The following is an 18,383-nucleotide window of genomic DNA, read 5'->3' as shown; positions in this document are numbered from 1 at the left end:
ATAGAGAAGTTGCACTCATGGAAAAGTTTTTCGAGTAGGATTGCATAATCGACGATGTCAAATACCTTGCTGGAGTCAAGTAATGTCAATAATATTTAAAAATCTGGTATTTTTTAATTATTTTTTTTTAAAGGTAGTGTTCTTCTTTCACAAACCTTGAGTATCTTACATGTGGTTGTATTGAACTTAGCAATTCTGGAATGCTGTTAAATGCAGGTATAAATCGAACCAAACACTTTTTAGCTTTAGCTTACCATCTGGTAAGCTTAATAAGCTTTCAAATGTAAAACTGATAAATTTACTTGCGGTATTTTTTTTTTTAGCCCAGGAAACGTCGAACAAAAACAATTTGTTGTGTTTTTTATACCCGATATTATTAGTATTATTAGGGACTATTATCTGTAGCATCCACAATATTGAAGATACGAGAAAACTAAAAACGCACAATCATAGAGAATGACCGTATCTATGAGATTGCTGAATCTGGATCAGATCGGAATATTTTTATAGCCAAAAGGAACAAATTAATTTCCAGTGGCTACGCAGCGCCCGACAACATGTTCAGACACGTTTTCTGCCTCTCCCGCACGCACACATTGTCGCTTAATGTAGCCATACTGACTATGTATCGGGTATAAATGTAGAGTTGCGGTCGCCGCAGCACCTCACAACGTTCCCCCTCTTTTTTTTCTTGTATAGATACATTAACTATGCGTCGTTTAAGGTATCATATGTGAAAATCTATAGATAATGGTTAAGGTGCAGCCGTTTGACGTTTTGTATCGTTCTTTCTCGTTGACATAAACGGGAGCCGGAGAGTTTAATGCAAATTGCTGAAGGATCAGCACCTTTTTTAGTGCGGTAAATGTCCTTAGTGGTAGGCGCTGAAGTTATATTTACGTTGACGTATTGAAAATATGCTTTCCTTTGCGTTATTGTTCGCGCCTAGCTCAACTCTTTCTCAAGGAACACCACTCAGTCTCTAGGCTGCTGTATTTGACCTGTTATTGAGCCAAGTTTTTTAGTTATCAAATTCGCCGACTCCTTTAAAATTTATTTCAGTAGTTGTTCAGTCAATATAAAAAAAAAGTGGAGTGGTACTTATTTTTGGGACGGGATTCTATCTTATTCTAAATCATAAGAAAATATAAATCTATTAGAGCGATATTTAGTGTAGCTGCTATAGGAATAGCGCGCTTTTCAACTTTAAGCTCAAGGCTACACCTATAAATATTCTTGAATCGGGACACAACTTTCTATTTTACTGTTTTGTACCAAAAGAAACTGTTCGGGCGAAGCCCTAGTGTAAATTTTGTACCATCGTTCTATTGCCTATCAATTCACTTTCCTTTCCATTTTGGTCATTATACTAAACTAATGTAACGTAATCGTAGCTTTATCTATGCTCGCTCAGCAACATGCTCTCATTTAATCATCTAGTCTTTATCTATGCTCGCTCTTGTTATCTTTTCTTTCCTATGCCGTCGCTAAGCCGTCAGCAGCTGCGCCTGCTCTAGTAGTTACCGCTTGATATAGTTGGAGAACAGACCCTTTTTGTCCCCAATCTATTACTTTGGCTCGAGATCGGCTCGCTTGCCTCATCCAAGTGTATCACTCTAATACTATTGTAAAAGGCTCTGGCATCTTCGGCCACCCTCAACACATAAAATACCTATAATAAAATTTATAACGTTTCGGAAATTATTAATTCGTGAAATTATTGAACAATCATAGTCAGCGAAAAAGCTCGTTGTCTCAACATTTGGTGACCCCGACGTGATCGTCAATAACAATTTGGAAATAAACAATTATAAACAGTGAAAATTATCCACTAAACATAACTGTTTGAACGCGAAGCGGTTAGTTCCCATTTCGTCGCGCGCTTGCTTACAAGCACTAATACAGCTACGTGCATTAGCGGCTTCGGGTTCGCTGCACTTGCGCTTGCATACCAAAAAAAATCAAACGGTTGGTTCTTCGATTCTTCTTTGTGCTTTGCTCGCTGCTGCCTGTCGAAAATGGATGAGTTTAATGACTTGCCGGAAAACAGAGTGTCTTTTTACAAACTAAAGGAACTCTCAATATACAACAAAGCCGTTTCACTTCGAGAGACGATATTGAATGATGAAAACAACCCAATCAGTGAGGATGCGCTAAGTGTTCATTTAAAATTCTTGGAAAAAATGTCCGACTCATTTAATGTTACTCATTCTAATTTAGAAAAGCTTGATGTAAGCGAAATTGGCAGCGACTTAAGCAACAATTTTGAGGATTTGGCGATGGAAATCGAAGTTCGTATTCGCTCAGCACTCCGCAGGACTACCCAGAACATGCCGCATCACTCAACGATACGACCCGAGCTCAACGTTACTGCCTCCGGAAATGTACGGTCACGATATCATATTCCTGACATTAAACTTCCCACTTTCCGTGGAGGTTATACTGAGTGGGCAGACTTTTACTCGATGGTTAGCACAGTAATAGATCAGGAGCCCTTTCTATCAAAGATTGAGAAGTTCCAGCACCTGCGCTCATGTTTGGATGGACCTGCCCTGGAGGCTGTTCGCTCTTTGGAAGTATCGTAGAGCAATTATGATATTGCATTGGACATTTTAAACAATCGTTTCAATAATAAACGTTTAATCTTTCAGGCACACGTCGCTGAGATTCTGAGGCATGAGAAGGTTGAAGATGGGTCAACTACAAAAGCTACGTACTTTATCGGACAAGCTTCATTCTCACATGAGAGCGCTTAGATCGATGGGTACCATGGAGGAAATAGCAGGATGCATCATCGTTCACTGTACATACAAGTATCTCGACTTTGATACCAGTACCAAATGGGAGGAGCTGTCGCCCCCTATCGTCATACCAACATGGGACCATTTTTCGGTTTTTTTTGGAGAGGAGATGTCAAGCCATGGAGTCCATGGATCAAGCTATGTTGATTCAAACTCATAGCAGTCAGGTTGGAAAACATAAACGAATCACTCATTCAAAACAAAGTCTTGTTGCCACAAATACAATCGTATTGGAATGCGTATTCTGTGATAGTAAAGGGCATAACATTTACAGCTGCACTCGCTTTGGAAACCTTTCGCCATCTTTGCGTCTTAGAGAGGCAAGGAAGCTTAGAGTTTGCTTCAACTGTTGAAAGAAGGGACATCGGAATACCTCCTGCAGTTCAGGCTCTTGTCGCACATGCGGTGAAAAGCATCATACCCTTTTACATATCAACAATCCGCTGCCTACGTCAGTTAACACGGAACCTGCAAACGCTACTACTTCTCCTATTCAGACAGACTCATGCTCAGGCCCCAATCTTTCAAGTTCTCTTGTTGCTGCTTCATCACCATGCTCGCCTCCTGCTCAGAATCTTAGCTCAGACGTAGTGCTTCTAGCCACGACAGTCATTATGATAAAGAGTCGATGTGGTAATCTTGTTCCTTGCCGGGCTCTTCTGGATTCAGGCTCTCAGATTAATTTAATAACCTCTCGCTTTGCTCAGAAGCTTCAGCTGAAACGAGCCAAAGGTTCGGTATCAGTATCCGGTATCGGCGCTGATTCTGCATTTCACACGGAAGGTTCAGTTAATTTGGTCATTCAATCCAGGACTTCCGATTACTTCACGAGTCTCACAGCTCTCGTTGCTCCACGTATTACAGGAAACCAGCCTGCTTCTTCATTTGATGTATCCAAATGGGAAATGCCATCCAATATCAGCCTTGCTGACCCACACTTCAACAAATCTCAGCGCATCGATATACTTATTGGAGCCAGCTTATTTTACGACATTTTATGCGTTGGACAGATCAAATTGGAGAGGGGACTTCCTATAATACAAAAAACCCGTCTCGGCTGGGTTGTCACAGGTGGAGGTCATTACTCCCACAGCTCAGTGCTCCTAGCTGCCCGTAGTTCGACGGAATTGAGTCAAACGCCTACCGTTGGTTTGGATGAGCTAGTGCGAAGGTTCTGGGAAGTGGAAAACTGCCACGGTCCCGCAACAGAAGCAACAAAGGAGGAAATTGCTTGCGAGGAACATTTCAAAAAACATTGCGGTCGGCTTCCAAGTGGCGAGTACTGCGTTCAGTTGCCTTTAAAGCTGAGTGACAGTCTTCTTGGAGATTCTTATCAACAAGCCTATCGCAGATTCCTCAATCTAGAGCGCAAGTTGGTTCGCAAACCACTTCTCAAGGCCCAATACGCCGCATTTATAAAGGAATACGTCGATTTGAATCACATGTCCCCTGTCAAATGTGACGCACTTAAACAATGCAAATTTTTTCTTCCCCATTACTGCGTCTTAAGAGAAGACAAAACCACCACAAAACTCCGAGTAGTTTTCGACGGATCCGCTTGTACATCTACAGGATATTCCCTCAACGATATATTGATGTCAGGCCCAACAATTCAGCCAAAGTTAGTTACGACTCTTCTTCGATTTCGTACCGTTCGTATAGCATTGACTGGTGACATTTGTAAAATGTATAGATGCGTCCGTGTCTCGTCCCAAGATAGTTTTCTGCAGTGCATACTGTGGCGTGACTCACCCCTCGAGGAGCTAAGAACATTCAAGCTGGATACCGTGACCTATGGAACGAAACCAGCAGCATTTCTGGCCGTCCGTTCTATGCACCAACTAGCGGCAGACGAGAGTTCGTCATATCCAATTGGCTCTGAAGTTGTGCTGCGGGACTTTTACGTGGATGATTTGCTAACGGGGGGAGATACTACAAATGAGGTGCTGGAAATAATTCGCCAGATGTCAGGACTCATAGCCAAAGGAAATTTCAAGATAAGGAAATGGTGTTCCAACGATACATCTGTACTCGATCAAACACCCCATGAAGATAGGGAAACATTTGTTAAATTTACTGATGGCAGCGATGTAACCAAGACGCTAGGTTTAGCATGGAATCCCACTTCGGATGAGCTATTATTTTCATTCTGTCCCAATCAAGTCCCTTCGAAACCAACTAAGCGAGTTGTATTGTCAACTATTGCACGATTTTATGATCCACTCGGACTTATAGGGCCAGTAATTACTAAAGCAAAAATATTTCTACAGCAGCTGTGGAAAGAAAAGCTTCATTGGGATGAAAGTCTGCCAGTCTCCTTACGCACAACTTGGATCAACTTTATTCAGCAGTTTGACTCTATGCATTAAATTTCTTTTCACCGCCTATCGTTCCTTCGAAGCAGCAACCTTGAAATGCATGGATTTTGTGATGCCAGCATGAGTGCTTATGGAGCTTGCATCTACGCTGTTTCGTAAGGCGACAATGGAGTCAAGGCAAATCTTCTATCTTCCAGATCTTGTGTAGCGCCACTGAAGACTATCACAATACCTAAGTTGGAATTATGTGGTGCAGCGCTACTCGCCCAGCTTATGCATGAAGTCTTTGATGAACATCAATTGCTCTTATTATTGCTGGTGTGACTCCACAGTCGTTTTGGCTTGGATCAAGAATCAACCATTCAACTTCAATGTATTTGTCGCTAATAGACTTTCTGTTAATCAGGAACTCACGTCTGGAATTTCTTGGCTGCACGTACCAACTGATCTAAACCCTGCCGATATGCTTTCTCGAGGATCATTACCAGCTGAGCTCATCAATTCTCATCTTTGGAAGTATGGACCTACATACTTGACAGCCAGTAAGGATCAATGGCCAAGTACGCCTGCTCTTCCAGAGCCAGTTTTGGAGGCACGTAAAAGCATACTAATTGCAAACTGTGCGTCAAGATATTTGGTGGAAGAATTAAAGTTTGTAAATTCCATCCCCAAAATGCAACGAATTTTTGCGTATGTATGCAAATTAATTCATCGACGAAAGTCTGGAATAACTGTGGAGGACTTGCGTTTGGGAACCGAACTGCTTCTTCGTCTTACTCAGCAATCTCGTCTATCTACTGAAATAAGAGCCCTGGAAACGCGAAAGGACATCAAGGCTTCAAGCTCGATCGTCTCGCTTTCGCCATTTTTAGATGATTGCGGTTTGCTTCGAGTTGGAGGGCGTCTTAAAAACTCTACCTTGGACTTCGAAGCACGGCATCCCATAATATTGGCCAAGAATCATTCCATCACTTCTGCTCTGATACGGCACTTACACGAAAAACTCCTTCACGCTGGACCTCAGTCGCTATAAGCCATCATTCGTCAAACGTACTGGCCAATCGGTGGCCGAAAGACCGTAGCACACGTAATCCAAAAGTGTGTCAGATGCTTTAGAGTGAAGCCTCGAACTCTCAAGCAAATAATGGCAGATCTTTCGGTGGACAGAGTCAGCGAATCTCGTGCATTTTTAGTTACCGGCGTGGACTATTGCGGTCCGTTCCTGTATAAATCAGAAGTTCGAAACCGGCCCCCACTAAAGTGCTACATGAGCATTTTTATATGCTTCTCCACCAAGACGGTTCACATCGAGCTTGTGAAGGATCTTACAACGTCTGCGTTCCTCTCTGCTCTTCGCCGTTTCATTTGCACCCGTGGAAGACCGATTCGTATTTGGTCAGATAATGCCACAAATTTTGTTGGAGCGCGGAACGAACTGGCGGAACTTAAGTCGCTATTCCTAAGCGACAGTCATCAAGAAGCCGTGCATTAAGCTTGTCTCACCGATTGCATCGATTGGCGTTTCATTCCTCCTAGATCGCCACATTTTGGAGGATTGTGGGAGGCGTCAGTCAAGCTTGCTAAACATCATCTTCGACGTGCCCTTGGATCCTCGCTTCTTGGATTTGATGAGCTGCGCACTCTCGCGTGCAATATCTGTGCAATCATTAATTCAAGGCCATTGTTTCCTCTTTCAGAGAACCCTGCAGATCTCGATGTACTCACGCCCAGCCATTTTCTTGTTGGCGCCCCCATCACAACCTTCTTGGAGCCTGACTTCGTTCATTTAAACGTCGATCGCTTGGACCGTTGGCAGAAGGTCACACAGCTTCAGCAAATCTTTTGGTCTCGCTGGCGCCAATCGTATTTAACCAGTCTTCAAGAAAGAACGAAGTGGCGCACCCGGAATCCTGAGCTTCACGTCAATGATGTCGTTCTTGTTAAGGACGAGAACTTCCCTCCTCTGAAATGGCCTCTAGCGAGAATCCTCGAGCTCATCCCAGGAGCTGATGGCGTATCTCGAGACGCCTTGATCAGGATGGCTACAGGTGTTAGCCGAAGAGCACTTGCAAAACTATGTCTATTGAGGTGAAAGGCATGGATCCTTCCACGGGGGGAGTATGTTCGGGAGAAGCCCGAGTGTAAATTTTGTACCATCTTTCTATTGCCTATCAATTCACTTTCCTTTCCATTTTGGTCATTATACTAAACTAACGTAACGTAAGCGTAGCTTTATCTATGCTCGCTCAGCAACATGCTCTCATTTAATCATCTAGTCTTTATCTATGCTCGCTCTTGTTATCTTTTCTTTCCTATGCCGTCGCTAAGCCGTCAGCAGCTGCGCCTGCTCTAGTAGTTACCGATTGATATAGTTGGAGAACAGACCCTTTTTGTCCCCAATCTATTACTTTGGCTCGAGATCGGCTCGCTTGCCTCATCCAAGTGTATCACTCTTATACTATTGTAAAAAGCTCTGGCATCTTCGGCCACCCTCAACACACAAAATACCTATAATAAAATTTATAACGTTTCGGAAATTATTAATTCGTGAAATTATTGAACAATCATAGTCAGCGAAAAAGCTCGTTGTCTCAACAGAAACATTTTTAGAATTTTTTTAAATAGTTAGTCTTGTTTCAGAGTTTTTAGGTGCTGTCGCAAAGGAAGAACCAAGCAGATGTGAAACAGATGATATAGGATGATTAAATCACAAAGATTGTAAGTCTTTTCAAAACAGATGGAAGAAAAATTGTCAAGATAGGTTAGGTTAGGTTAGAAAATCCAGAAAAATGTTTATCGTCGGGATGAAGAGATAAAGTAATTGGAGAATTATCTTGACGTGGCGATATATGGACGACGAAATTCGAAATATCGTGTCGAAGATCGTATCCTTCAATTGGAAGTGATAGTTAAGTGATGACTATGACGCTGTTAAGCGTGTGGATATGGAGGTGACCACATACGGCAATTTCACAGCCTGAAGCCGAAGCGGAGGTTACAACGGTAGGCGATTCTCCTGGCCAAGCCGATTTTCTGGTAAGATTCTAGACTAATGGTTTTATCGTCGGTGTCAGGGATAAAGAAACGCGTTGCGCAATGGTTTTGATGCAAAGAAGGACGATCGAAGCAGCAGTCATTCAAACGCCGACTTTTGAAGCTTTGCTCTTAATAAGCCGTCCATCGTAGAAAGCGCATCTTGTACGGACTGCGGTGAATAATGGTAATCATCTGGAGCTTCATCGGGAGCAGAACTTATCTCCAGAGCAACTCAGGGACTCGAGATGTGTCAATCTCACTATCAGAGGCATAGTACATGGAAACGAATGTGTGTTGACTTTGGACACATGTGCTTCTCATTTAATAATTAGTACTGGCTTAGTTAAAGGAAATGTTGAGCCTCTGCTTGGGATGCGACTACGAGCAGCTTCAGCTACACAGAAGCTTGAAATTGCGAAAGCAAATTTAGAGCACAACTTTGCTGTAGCTGATCCCATGGACGACATCTTAATCGTAGTGGAAGTTATGATCCGTTATGGTTGTACATTCAATGAAAGAGTTCTGAGAAATAGCAATATGGAATTGCCCGTAAGTGCAAATGGTGAAAACGGGTTTATGAGCAAGATTTTCACATCGAACAAAAAAATGTCAAGAGAAAGATCGACGCGGAGTCCAGACAGAAACTGATACAAGGATCGATAAGGTTAACATGCTGGACTTTGAAACCGAGATAGCCCAAGAGATAGTTCGAGCTTAGCGCTAAATAGAAAAGGTGTCAAAAAGCCAATTTACGTCCAAAAGAAAGTGACAAAACATAACAATTTTCTCACGAAAGAAAAACACTCCAAGTGTAAAAATATGAATATATTTTACATTTTTGGACCCCTAATTCTATCAGAAATAGTTGGTTTGATGCCAAATTTTTAAGGCTGTTCCATAGTGTTAACATCTGGAAGCCGTACAGAATCCGTTTAAATAAACTCAGTATTATTCTTGGAGTTGTTTTTTTGTATAACTTCCTCTGAGGTGATGTACTTGCGCGCTTGGAAATGTGGGTGTACCTCCTACATTAACCAAACTTTGGTACTGTGATTAGGCATCTTTTAATGTGTTCCCGAAAAAATTTCAGCCATATTATTATAGTTATCGAATTTATATTTTCGTTGAAAAATCGATTGACCAATTCGATGTCAGTGCTTTTGTGAAAATGGGAAAAGTTGAATATTGTGCTGTCATAAGATATTTGATTTTTAAGGTATAACCTAGACAATTTAAAGCCGAGTTGGACGCTGACTATGGGGACTCTTCCCCATCATTTGCAACTGTGAAGTTCTGGACTGCTGAATTTAAGCGTGGACGAACGAGCTTAGAAGGACGTGTCTCTCCAGGGTGGCCAAAAACTGTGACCCCAAGATGTCAAAAGTCCGCGTTTGCCATATTTTGAACAAAGAATTTAACATGGGAAAGTTTTCGGCGTTTGCTCACTTTTGATCAAGATCGCAGTTCTCTTGGCAATGTTTACGCGAAATAAATCAGACTTTTGGTGCCGACTTTTATCTGTGCTTAAAGTTGCGCTTGGCCGACAGAAATGAATTGACTTGAGAAGTGTATTAACTTAGAAGGAGACTGTTATAAAAAAATATATACAAATTTCTTATAACAGCTATATGATTTAATGCACTTAATGAGCTGCGCGGCTGGCAAAAATCCTCTAGCTGAACCCTCCACGAGGGTGCCGGCTGGGTAATGGACACTGCATTATCCCGGGCGAGGGTAATGCACTGTCGCTTGCCCTGCCCGGGATAATGCAATGTCCAGCTAAGGCAATGGTCCATCGTCTTCCCGATCTAAAGTCGGGGGAACTGAACCAGGGCCTGCCTGGCGGCCGGGCATAAAACGCTAGGGGGTGGTCCCCCCGAAAAATATTAGCCTATGGACCTTCGGGCCAAACATGGAGGCTGAAAAGGAGCGAACACGGGTTGGGATGTCAAGCCAAACGTCGGTGGAAAGCGTGACTGCTACCACCGGCGGGCACGGGGAGGAGCAATCCTCTCTGCGTGTCGCCAGCGGTCACACCTCGGGCATTGCGGGAGCAGGCCACAACGCGATGCAGGGTGAGCCGCGCGGGTGCCGCTGTCGACACAGACTCGGACCCGGAGAGCGTGCTATCCATCAGCAAAACAGAAGAAGAAAGCCTTCTCCGCTCGCCGGAACCAGGTACCAGCTCCCTGCGTAGGGAAGGGCCGAAGCGTTCCAGGGAGGGGATGAAGGCAAAAGCTCAGTATAAGGCGGCCCTCAAGTTACTGAGCCGGCTCCAGGGCAAGGCGGATATCTCCCAAGAGGAGAAGTCTAAGCTAGCCTGGGCTGAGCAACGGGTACAGGAGGGTCACGAACACTACGCGCAGCTGCCCCAGATGAAGGCAGCAAACGGTGGATTCGCCAACAAGGTGGAGGAGATGTTGGCCACTAAGAGGCAACGCCCGATCGAGAGTGCTGCCAAAGACACTCCGGCAAGCAAGCGGCAACGCGGGCCCAAGGCGGCCACCCCCCAGCCGAAGGCAAGGAAGCCGAGACAGAAAGCCATGAGCGAAGTGTCCAAGAGACATCTCATTGTGGCCTTGATCGACCGCAGCGACGAGAACGGGAAGATGACGGCGGCGCAGTGGAAGTTAGTCCACGCGCAGCTCGTTGAATCACTGTTCACCCGAATAGAGGAGGACCCCAGCGCTCCCATGCCCACGTTCGATGGAGCGGGATGGCTGAACGGGGTCAAGATCCTCAAATGTAACGACGACCCAACGCGGCAGTGGCTGGTGCAGAAGGTGCCCCTACTGGAAGCTCTGTGGGAGGGGGCCAAGCTGGAGGTGGTAGACAGGGAGCTGATCCCGTCCATACCAAAGGCGTAGGTGCTCTTCCCCATTGCTGTCCAGGGGGAGCGAGCACTGAAGCTGCTGCAAAGGCAAAATCCGGACGTGCCAACGGCTGACTGGAAGGTGCTGTATGCGAGTAGCCCACTACCCAACGAGGGGGGCCAGCATGCGATCCTCCAGATCAGCAAGGAGGCAGAGGATATTCTGTATCCCAAGTTCGGGAAGATGGCGTGGGGCGTAGGTAGAGTATACCTATGGTTGAAAAAGCGCCACCCCGAGGATAAAGATGCGCACACCCTTCAGACAAGCGGGGTCCAAAGACCCCTTTGGTCTTGTGCTGGAGGACTCGGAGGAAGAGGAGGACGGTGACCTGACAATCATAGTCATAGTCATAGTGTGAGGTTGAGTTACCCACCCACGACGCTAAGGGTGCTGCAGCTCAACCTCCATAAGAGCAAAATAGCGTCGGCGGAGCTCCTCATTGCCATGGAACAAGGGCCCGCTTATAAAGCTCTAGTCCAGGAGCCGTGGATTGCGTCAGGCAACTCTGTGGCCGGACTAAAGTCCTCAAATTACAACCTTCTCTACTCAACATCGGTAAGCAGGAACAGAACCGCCGTACTCGTACGGAAGGGAATCCATGCTCATCTTATGTCTCATTACAGCACGGACGACCTGACGGTAGTGATGCTGGAGAGCGAGGAAAAGCGCCTTATGGCAGCTTCCTGCTACATGGCACACGACAGGCCCGCTCCACCGGAAGAACTTAGGAGTCTGGTGACGGAAGCCGGCTCCAGAAATCTGCAACTCCTCATTGGCGCAGACGCCAACGCCCATCACAATGTGTGGGGAAGCCCCGACATCAACGATAGAGGTGAGTCACTCCTAGACTTTATCATATCCACTAACTTAGACGTAGCAAACTTGGGTGAGGAACACACCTTCGTAGGTCCCACCTCGTCAAACGTGCTAGACCTAACTTTCGTCCCGGGAAAGAGTACTTTGGTATCTGACTGGAGAGTCCTCGAAAGACCATCCTTCTCAGACTATAAGTACATCCAGTTCAAGTGCGAATTCGAACACTCTTCGAAGATAACAGTTTACAGAAACCCCCGGAACACAAACTGGGTAAAGTTTAAAAAGGACAGTTGCTTCGAAGCTCGCGAATCCGGGTTCAGTGAAATCTGCGGAGGATATAAAGAAATCCCTAAAGATCCTATCCTATAAAGAGCCTACCACGCAGCGTGCAAACCCTCGAGAACGAAGAAGAGGTCCAAGCCACTCTGGTGGAACTGAGATCTCTCTCTCCAAAGGAACAACCTCAAGGAATTCTTTAAGATCGCCAAACAAGCGAACGAAGAGATTGTCAATGAGGAATATAAAATCCTACTTAGGAGCTACAAGAAGGAAATACGTAAGGCACAAAGGAACTCGTGGAGGAACTTCTGCTCCAATATCGAGAAAGTTCCCGAAACCGCTAGGCTCCGGAAGCTGCTTTCAAAGTAGCCCACAGTACAGAGCCAACTAAAACTAGATAACGGACAGTGGACAGAAGGCAGTAAAGAAGCCCTAACAGCACTAATGGAGGCGCACTTCCCTGGATGCACCGAGGTCACTAACGCCAAGGAGCATCAGGACCTGGCAACCGAGAAACAGCACCCCCCAACAGGTCTGTTAACCACTAAGAGAATCCACTGGGCCATAGACTCCTTCGCGGCCATAAAAGCACCAGGACTGGACGGGATATTCCCAGCCATGATGCAGTTGACCAAAGAGGTGATCACCCCATGGCTCTTCGCAATATACTCAGCATGCCTAAGTACGGGCTATATCCCTGTCCAATGGAGAACCTCAAGAGTTGTCTTCCTCCCAAAGGCAGGAAAGTGCAGCCATGTGAGTCCCAAGGATTACAGACCGATAAGCCTTGCCTCCTTTGTACTAAAAACACTAGAAAGGAAGGCCCCAAAGATAACAGCCTATGCAGATGATATAAGCATTCTTATCACGGGTGTATGTCCATCAACCCTCAGCTCCTTAATGGAACGTACACTCAGGGAGATACGTGAGTGGGCGGAAGAGGTAGGACTCAGTATCAACGCGGACAAGACGGACCGCATCCTCTTTACCAAGAGGTACAAGGTACCGATATGGACCCCCAAAAAATTGACCAAACTAGGCTGACTCCAAAATCACAGGTGAAATACCTAGGCACAGTACTGATCAGCAAGCTGGCATGGAAAGTAGTGGAAAGGGTGAAGATGGACACCATTGCGTTTTATGCATCCAAGAAGATGCTCAGCAGCACATGGGGCCTGTCACCTGCTCTAATGCACTGGATCTACACCTCGGTGGTGCGACCAACTCTGCTGTATGTAGCCTTAGTGTGGTGGCAAGCTACTGAAAAGAAGACATACCATAAGCTTATGGAAAAGACTCAGCGACAGGCTCTGCTCTGTATTACAGGGGCGCTGAGGTCAACCCCAACAAAAGCAATCGAAACTGTACTCGGAATCGACCCCCTGGACATTCACGCTCGCCTGATTCCGGGAAAGGCAGCACAGCGCCTTATCGCTTTAGGAAATATGTCATCACAAGGATACGTGCACAGTTTAATTGGCAGGAACATGACCAGATCCACTGATTACATGATCCCCCAAACTTTCCCCGACATCAAAACTATCTCATCTCTGGGAACCGAAGACTGGAAAAAGGGCAGGGACCAAGTTAAGCACCTCAACATATATACGGACGGCTCCATATATACGGACATATATGGACGGAGGAGTAGGAGCGGGCTTTTTCTGCACAGGCCCTGAGATAAGGCTGTCGTATGAGCTACCGGACCGATACAGCATATTTCAGGCGGAAGTTTTCGCCATCCGGAAAGCAGCAGAGGTCGCTCAGCTTATAGAGCGAGCACACGACGCGGTCAATCTATTCGTCCACAGTCAGGCGACGATAATGTCCATGCAGTCGTCCGCGGTCAGTTCCAGAAGGGTCTTGGCGTGCAGGGAGGCACTAGCTACCCTAAGCACGACAAAGTCAGTGCGGATCTACGACATATCTCCGCGCGGAGCTATGACGCTTAGAAGCGACATATCTCCGCGCAGCGATTTTGAGCAAATTATGCCGATACACCATCAAAAAATACAAAAAAAAAACAAAAAAACAAAACATAAGGAACAAATAAATTTGCAGTGGCTACGCAGCGCCCGACGACATGTTCTGACTGATTTTCTGTCCCTCTCGCACATACTCTTTATCTTCAGCTGGTTACCTAACTGTAAATGCACCGTAAAAAATATTGTCTTAATTGAGCAAATATAGCTACTGCATAATTTATGAACAGCGTTTTTATTAGGAAGTTAATTTCATTAAACAAAAATTGTTAAAGAATGCCGTGTTGTATTTAATGTAATATAAACGTATTATTTAATATGTAATATGTAGATAATTTATTGTTTTTAAAAATGTGCATAGAATAGAATGTTATAGAATATTTTTTTCTGTGCAATAGGCAAAGCGTGCGAGGCGCGCGCCAAAAATATGCCGCATTATTCTGCTGCATTCATTCCGATTCGGTTGCTCAGACAGTAAGAACATGGACTACGAAAATATTAAATTTGAATTCAGAGAAGGAAGCCGAGCGGGCTGCTCGTTACTGTTGTTTTCATTATGCGAGCAACAAATTTACATATGTAAAAAACAAACAATTAAAACTAGGCGAAACCACACACAATGTGTGCCGGGTTAAATTCTGTAAAGCCAGAGTTTATTTAAGTGCAGACAAATCTAGAGTTTACTCAAATCCTGAATATGTTGTGCATAGCCATGGCCCTCAGAGTGATGAAATGGAAAAAATCAGTGCTCTTAGTGAAATAAAACTGAAGTGCGAAAATAATGGCAATTTCGACACCAAAAAAGTATTCAATGATGTTCTTGCTGAGTAAGTTAATATATTAATTGAAATTTTAATAATACCAAAGACTATACAATACCAAGATGTCGCATGAGGGACCAAAAAGCTGTTCTATGGCGTGTCCTAACATTAGTACCCAAAAGGCACGAGGGAGCGCGCGGGGTTGCAATTCCCTTTTCGCCTGTACTTCGTCTCTACCGCGACCCCGCTGCCCATCGGTTTCGTCTGTTCGGCAATGCCTTCACCGTCGAAGCGGTGGTCGCGGATCGCCGATGTCATTGGAGCGGCACAGTGGGACCTTTGGCCGTCTCAGCTTGCTAAATTAGTTAGTTAGTCAATAAATATTTGCACACTGAAAAAATGTTAAACTTTGAGTGCTTATATCTCCTAAACTAAAACTATCTTGAAAATTCGATTGGAAAATTCTCTATTAGATGCGTACATTAAATTTATCTAAAGCACTCATACAATTTTTTGACTATTTCGGCTGAGTCCCCACTGTGCCGCGCCAAAGACATCAGCGACCACGCTGCCCTACGGTTTCGGCACGCAGCACTGACATGCTTTCAGTGCGCTTGTGTGTGAAGCTAAAAGCCGTATATGCTGCGGGCGAAACCGGTTTATGGCCGTGCCGACCTAGCACATACACACATATACACAACTACAAGCATATTTCTGGGTTGGCTCGAGCTCGTGCTGACCGAGGCATTGACGAAGCCGAGTAGCACTTCGGAGGCGAAGGTAGCGTAAAAGAGAATTGAAGTACTAGCCCCGCGCGCCCGTACCATGAAGCGTCAAACGAAAATTGAAAAAGCATTTGTTCCTCATGCGACATCTTGGTATTGTATAGTCTTTGATAATACATACTGCCTTGTTCATATGTTTGTACAGTGGCTCACAGCTTAAATGAAGAAAAGCACGTTAAAAATTTTAAATTTTCATAACTTCTAAACCATCAAACTTACCAATGAAAATCAAATGACAAACAAAACGAACTTCTTATATTTTTTAACATTTTTCTAAGACGTTTTAAATAATAAATAACAAAAATACTGCCTTTTTCCACCCCACAGCTTATTTTGTTCAAAGAGAATTTGAACCAAATAGGCTGTGGGGGTGTTTTCTAGTGCGCATTTTGTTTTTTTCCTTTTTGCGGGGTATCGAACTCTTTTTTTTTGGTTGGTAAGATAAGTAAAACCTTAACAGAATTGTATTAAATTTTTTTTATGGGACTGCTCAATTGATTTTTACAGGGGTTTGAAGTTTGAAAAGTGCTCTGGTTCATTTAAGCTGTGAGGCACTATATGTATGTATGTATATACTTCAGCGGTCGGCACGCACACATTACATTGCGTTTGAGTGCGTTGACAGAAGTCAAACTAAAACAAAAAGTATTATTGTGTTGCTGCCGACCACTGTTACAAACGCGTTGTGCCGGGTCGCAGTTTGACATGATCGTTCATGTTCTATTACGTGATCCGGTGTTTCTTGCGAGACTTTGGTCGTCGCTCGGTTTTTGACCGGTAAATGCTCGTTTCGAAGTCCGTCTGCGATCATTGGCCGTGCCGTCCCCTGATGTACATACATACAATGTACATATGTAGGTGTACATGTATGTATGCGCATGCGAGCAGACAAGAAATGCACACAGACTGATGTATTATTTTTCTATTCAATTAATTAGGAAAACAAAAGGTGAAGCGGAGATTGAAATAAATTATGACTCTGTCAAACGCACTTTGCAAAGAAAAAGACAGCCTTTCTTGCCAAAGCCTCCATCTTCTGCAGAGAATGTTCTGGAAGCTTTTCAAGACGAAAATATTATGAACCGTTTTGGAATAGCCAAGGGAAATACTGCAAATCAGTTCTATAAAAAAGTGTACGCATCGAGCTCGTTTGCTTATTGCATATTTTCATCAGACAAGGTAATCACCTAGATGCAAGCCAACATTCCGGAGCATAATAGGCATTATTTAATTGATGCTACATTTAAAGTGTGCCCTTTTGGAGATTTTAAGCAACTTTTAATAATTTATATTAAATATTTGCAGAAGGTAAATTTCTTCTTATGCTACACTTTATTTACTAATTTTACATGCTATTTATGAAATTTTTGCACTTGCCGCTTTTACCAGAAAGCAAAATTGTCGAAGCATTTAACCTTCTAAAAGGCGAAGCAATAAACTTAAATAAGAAGCTGTTTTCTCCATTTTTAAAATATTTTAATAGACAGTGGCTTAAAAAGGTATATTTTATTTATTGTTTAATAATTGAGTTGTATTTTACTTATCAATTTTTAACCCTAATTTTATAGGAGGGACCAAAAAGCATATCCGTGTTTAAGAGGTCAACTAGAACCACGAGCTCAGTAGAAGCTTATAATTTGAATTTGGGAAATAAAATTCGAGCAAATGGGCACTTTTGTAAATTTGTTCAATGTCTTATTGATGCAGAAAATGAAAAAAGTCGCGAGTTTGCTTTACTCTTTCAAAATGGTGGTAATGGAAATCAGACACAGAAGAAGAAATTACGTGTAAGTTGAATAAATTTTAAGTTAATCGTTCAAAATAATATGTTAGCTTAATTATTTTTGTTCTCAGGATCGCTCAAAAAAAATAATGGACGCAATGGATCTTTTTGAAAGAGGTGAAATAGATATACAGGGATTTCTGACATGCACTGTTTCCTTAGCTGACCGCTTTTCAAAGCAGGACTTCTTTGAAGGGGTGGACAATGAAAGCAATTTAACTGGAATGTCTTCTGATATGAAATCTTCCACATCGTCACTTTCATCGAATGCTTCTCATTCAAGTCAGTCATCTGATAAATCATTGGTTCAAATGAATCCATGCAATGTGTGCCTATGTAACCCAAAGTCTGTGTTGTTGCGCCCGTGCAATCACGTAAACATTTGTGGTACATGTTGGGATCAAATTGTGGCCCACAACCAAGCAAAAAACGACTTGGAAGAAAATGAAAATATAAAGCCAAAATGTCCAAGTTGCAACCGAGAAGTCGAAGAGGCCATACGCAATGTTTTTATTTACAATTAATTTGTGTAAGTTAAGAACGACAAAATTTAAGAAAACTTCTATTATGATTTCTGTGTATTTGGACTATTGCACATTTTTTAATTTCAATAAAATCATGTTATAAAATGAAATGCTGTCAAAAAAATATAAGTGTATTTTACATGCGAAATTAGTTAATTATTTTCTGGCGGACTTAAGTCGTTTCGAAACGACATATCTCCGCCGTGTCACAAACGACATATCTCCGCCGTTCCACAAACGACATATCTCCGCGCGGAGTTATGACGTTTTGAGACGACATATCTCCGCGCGGAGGTATGTCGCTTTAAAACGACATAATTTCGCGCGGAGATATGTCGTTTGTGGATCGGCGGAGATAGTTCGTCGGAGATATGTCGCTACCCCGTAAAATCCATTTTGCATCAAACCAATACAAATTTGAAACA

General features: G+C 43.6%; 1 protein-coding gene and 1 long non-coding RNA gene across 8 annotated transcripts in view; one reads left to right on the top strand and one right to left on the bottom strand.

Annotated features, from left to right (window-relative positions):
- The window catches only part of LOC117188663 (cystathionine gamma-lyase), a 32,264-nt gene that overhangs the window by 7,594 nt on the left and 6,287 nt on the right, over positions 1-18,383 (bottom strand). The gene's annotated exons all lie outside the window — the stretch shown is intronic.
- LOC117188664 lies at positions 14,082-18,106 on the top strand. Of its 7 annotated transcripts, none has more exons than XR_004472789.1 (5): positions 14,082-14,269; positions 16,590-16,959; positions 17,041-17,150; positions 17,220-17,438; positions 17,506-18,106. It is a non-coding gene; the product is annotated as an uncharacterized LOC117188664 (long non-coding RNA). The 7 variants fall into 7 exon arrangements; XR_004472788.1 differs by lacking the exon at positions 14,082-14,269 and adding an exon at positions 14,918-14,932 and having other exon boundaries at positions 17,506-17,846; XR_004472786.1 differs by lacking the exon at positions 14,082-14,269 and adding an exon at positions 16,248-16,428 and having other exon boundaries at positions 17,506-17,846.

The sequence above is a fragment of the Drosophila miranda genome, chromosome 4, assembly GCF_003369915.1.
Source record: "Drosophila miranda strain MSH22 chromosome 4, D.miranda_PacBio2.1, whole genome shotgun sequence".
NCBI classification, from domain to species: Eukaryota; Metazoa; Arthropoda; class Insecta; order Diptera; family Drosophilidae; genus Drosophila; species Drosophila miranda.
Note: the sequence above shows the minus strand (reverse complement) of the source record. Positions and strands in the feature narration are given on the sequence as shown.